Source organism: Neofelis nebulosa, chromosome 7 (genome assembly GCF_028018385.1).
Source record: "Neofelis nebulosa isolate mNeoNeb1 chromosome 7, mNeoNeb1.pri, whole genome shotgun sequence".
In the NCBI taxonomy this organism is placed as follows: Eukaryota; Metazoa; Chordata; class Mammalia; order Carnivora; family Felidae; genus Neofelis; species Neofelis nebulosa.
Window position 1 is genome coordinate 144,765,385 of NC_080788.1, and position 5,175 is coordinate 144,770,559.

Here is a 5,175-nt window from a genome sequence, read left to right on the forward strand (position 1 = left end):
ACATTACGAAGGTCTTCAAGAAGAGACAGAAAGAAAAAACAAAACAACAACAACAAAAAAAATGAAATTGGGGAGCTTTAAGAGTAGAAACCTTCAATATATAATATATATTATATTATTATCTATAATATATATTATAGATAATATAATATAACAACATAATATATATTATACATATTATATATATATAATATATATAATATATAATATGTATATATTATATATATATAAATTTTTTAGTGTTGATTTATTTTTGAGAGAGGGAAAGAGACAGAGCACCAGCAAGGGAGGGGCAGAGAGAAAGGGAGACACAGAATCCGAAGCAGGCTCCAGGCTCTGAGCCATCAGCACAGAGCCCGACACGGGGCTCGAACCCAGGAACTGGGAGATCACGGCCTGAGCAGAAGTCAGACACTTAACTGCTTAACAGACTGAGCTGTCCAGGCACCCCTCGATGTATTTTTAAATGCTAAGATCCACTCATACTAACGGGAAGTGAAGGAAAATGAGACTTCTCCAAATAGACCTTTTTAAATGATTTTGACTTTTGGACCATGTTACTATATTACACATTCATAAAATTAAATCAACAAGATTTGGCGGGGGGGGGGGGGGCGGGGGGCAGGGAACCCTCAAATTGAATACAAACAGAAACAAATGAACGTAACTGTATATCAGTTTCATACCGTAGCCACGTCGAAGAAAAAAAGAATGACTTCAAGTACTTTTTAAACACGTGGATCTGTTTGTGTCAGGATAAGAAGAATGAAAAGAAATTCTGAGCTTTGAGGCCCCCCTCCCCCGCTCTAGCAGCCATCCTGCTGCATCCTCCTGAGGGAGCTCTGTCAGCCCTATGATCCGGTCGCCGCTCCCCACTGCCCTGCGATTTTGCTGTGGGCTTAGAGGCAGAGGGACAACAAAAAGTGGCCGAGAATGGCCAGAAGGCGCCCGAGGCAGAAATGCAGAAGGAATGAAAGGCAATAGATAATGAGGAGCCAACAAGGCGGAACAGCACGGAAGCTTTTTGTGGGTCTCGCGTCCATGAAATCCAGCCAGACCAACGCGAAACCATCCTACACACCTAGAAAGCTGATTTTAGGATTAACACAACATCTGCACAACCCGAACCACAGAATTCAGCAGGTACGCGATGCGGAGAGGTGAATTTGGGGAGCGAGAAGCCCCGGAGGGTCGGGAACCGCTTTTGTGGGCAGAGAGAGGACGGAGACTGGGGAGGGGGGCAGAATACGGGAAAAGCACCCCTCCCCAAAAGCAGCTGGAGAGAAAGTGGAAAATTGGAAATGGCCGCAGGGACTAAACTAAAAAGGGAGAAAGGAGGAAGGAGAGGGTTTAAATTCCATTAAGACCGTTAACAGGGGAGCGCAAAGGCTGCACCTCCGCAGCTCCATACCTGGCGGTGCTCGGGTGGGAAGGGCGAATCCCCAGGAACAGAGTGGCATCCGGGAGATTCTCGGGCCACACGGGAAAAGCGGTTCCACTGCTCGAAGGACATCCGGTGGAGACTGTTGAAGCCGCCTGGTCCCGGCGGACCCCGGAAAACGGCCACATTCGCTGGTGCTGGAGCAAGGTCGTTAAGGGTGAAGCCTGGTGCCAGACGTGTGTTGTGATTTTCCACCATCCCTGAAATGCTGCTGCTACACTATCTCGCGAACGTTTTCTGGGGCGGGTGGCACCTGGCCGCAGTCTCAGGGCACCGGCAGCAGCAGGGTCCAGCGGGCGTTCCTGGGCGCCGCTGACATTTGGCCGTCGCCTGAGGGGCCATCGCTCGGTGAGGCCCTGCCGCAGACGGGCGGAACGGGTCAAAGCCGGAAGTAAGGGGCCAGGGAAAACAGCCGCATCTGAGACAAAACTCGGGAGAGGGGTACTGCCCAGGGCCTGGTCACGGAGAGTGAAAAGGCGGGGAGTGGACGAAAGCTGAAGACAGAGGACGGGTGCTCGATTGCTGATCCGGGAGAACAGAGCGGGTAGCTGGGTGGCGCCATTTTCACCGCTGCCGCGCAGGCGCATACACACCCACGAGGGCCGCGACAACCCACCCCAGTAGACTAGCAGCGCCATCTAGTGGAGAGCGGAGCTGTTACACCGAGCCCCGCCCACCTCGGACAGCTTTGCTCTTGAAGGACACGAGTCTCACCCCCGGCTTGGTTTATGGGCTGTCAAGCACTTCATAGTCTGACTTCTAGGGGAAAACGAAGTAATTTCAGTCCTACTTCAATCTGTTAGCAGAGTCATCTATTCAATTTTCTTTTCTTTTTCTCTTTTACACTTGTTTGCTTTTTCTCAAATACAGAAAGAGAAAAAATTCATTTTTATTTTCAATTTTTATTAAAAATATTTTTTTTTTTAAATTTTTTTTTTCAACGTTTTTTATTTATTTTTGGGACAGAGAGAGACAGAGCATGAACGGGGGAGGGTCAGAGAGAGAGGGAGACACAGAATCTGAAACAGGCTCCAGGCTCTGAGCTGTCAGCCCAGAGCCCGACGCGGGGCTCGAACTCACGGACAGCGAGATCGTGACCTGGCTGAAGTCGGACGCCCAACCGACTGCGCCACCCAGGCGCCCCTATTAAAAATATTTTTGAGTTGTTATGGCTATATTTTTTACTTTTGTGTGAATTTTTTCAAATTGTAATTTACTTCCATCATTTTATTTTAGTCTACTTCAGTGTATTCACCTTTTCAAATTTTCAAACAATTTCCTTTCTTTTTCTTTTTTCTTTTTCATTTATTTTTCTTGAATGCAGAAAGAGAAAAACTTCACTTTTACTTTCAATTTCTATTAAAAACATTTAAAATTTTTTACGATATTTTTTGCTTTTATGTAAATTTTTTCAAATTCTATTTTACTTCCATCTTTTTAGTCTACTACAGTGTACTCACTTTTTCAAATTTTCAAACGATTTCTTTTTCCTTTTTTTAATCTTTTTTCTCTTTTTCATTTCTTTTCCTTTTCTTGAATACAGAAAAAGAAAAACTTCATATTTATTTTTAATTTTATATTTTAATTTTATATTTTATATATTTATATATTTATATATATTTAATTTTATATTTTTAATTTTAATATTCTTCACTTTTGTGTATATTTTTTCCAATTCTATTTTACTCCCATCATCTCATTTTAGTCTACTTCAGTGTATTCATTGTTTCAAATTCTCAAACGATTTCCTCTTTTTTTCTCCCTCCCTTTTTTTTTTTCTCTAATCTGTCAAACCATTTTCAACACCCAGACCAAAACACCTAGGATCTGGCATCATTTATTCGATTTGTGTGTGTGTGTGTGTGTGTGTGTGTGTGTGTAATTTTTCAATTTTAATATTTTTTAATTTTAATTTTTTTATTTCAATTTTTCTACCTCATTAATTCCCTTTCTCACTTCAGAATGACAAAACGAAGGAATTCACCCCAAAAGAAAGAGCATGAAGAAATGACAGCCAGGGATTTAACCAACACGGATACAAGCTAGATGTCTGAATTAGAATTTAGAATCACGATAATACGAATACCAACTGGAGTCAAAAATAGATTAGAATCCCTTTTTTCAGAGATAAAAGAAGTAAAAAATAGCCAGAATGAAATTAAAAATGTATAACTGAGCTGTAATCATAGATGGATGCAGTGATGGCAAGGATGGACAAGGCAGAACAGAGAATCGGCGATATAGAGGACAAAATTATAGACAATAACGAAGCAGAAAAAAAGAGGGAGATGAAGGCAAAAGAGCACGATTTAAGAATTAGAGAAATCAGTGACTCGTTAAAAAGGAACAACATCACAATCATAGGAGTCCCAGAAGAGGAAGAGAGCGAAATAGGGGTAGAAAGGTTATGTGAGTAAATCATAGCAAAAAACTTTCCTAACCTGGGGAAAGACACAGACATCAAGATCCAGGAAGCACAGAGGACCCCCATTAGATTCAGCAAAAACCGACCATCAACAAGGCATATCATAGTCAAATTCACAAAATACTCAGGCAAGGAGAGAATCATAAAGCAGCAAGGGAAAAAAAGTCCCTAACCTACCCTACAAGGGAAGACAGATCAGGTTCACAGCAGCCCTGTCCACAGAAACTTGGCAGGCCAGAAAGGAGTGGCAGGATATATTCAATGTGCTGAATCAGAAAAATATGCAGCCAAGAATTCTTTATCCAACAAGGCTTTCATTCAAAATAGAAGGAGAGATAAAAAGTTTCCCAGACAAACAAAAATAAAGGAGTTTGTGACCACTAAACCAGCCCTGCAAGAAATTTTAAGGGGGACTCTTAGAGGGGAGAAAAGATGAAAAAAATAAAATATATATATATATATATATATATATATATATATATGCCAAAAGCAACAAAGATTAGAAAGGACCATAGAACACCACCAGAAACTCCAACTCTACAAGCATCATAATGGCAATAAATTCATATCTTTCAGTACTCACTCTAAATGTCAATGGACTCAATGCTCCAACCAAAAGACATAGGGTAACAGAATGGATAAGAAAACAAGACCCATCTATATGCTGTTTACAAGAGACCCACTTTAGACTTAAAGACACCTACAGATTGAAAATAAGGGGATAGAGAACCATCTATCATGCTAATGGTCAACAAAAGAAAGCCAGAGTAGCCATACTTATATCAGACAATCTAGACTTTAAAATAAAGACTGTATCAAGAGATGCAGAAGGGCATTATATCATAATCAAGGGGTCTATCCACCAAGAAGACCTAGCAGTTGTAAACATTTATGCGCCAAATGTGTGAGCACCCAAATATATAAATCATTTAATCACAAACATAAAGAAACTCATCGATAGTAATACCATAATATTAGGAGACTTCAACACCCCACTCACAGCAATGGACAGATCATCTAATCAAAAAATCAACAAGGAAACAATGGCTTTGAATGACACACTGGACCAGATGGACTTAACAGATATATTCAGAACATTTCATCCTAAAGCAGCAGAATATACATTCTTCTCCAGTGCACATGGAATGTTCTCCAGAATAGACCATGTACTGGGACACAAATCAGCGCTAAGTAAGTACAAAAAGATCAAGATCATACCGTGCATATTTTCATACCACAATGCTATGAAACTCGAAATCAACCACAAGAAAAAATTTGGAAAGGTAACAAATACTTGGAGACTAAAGAA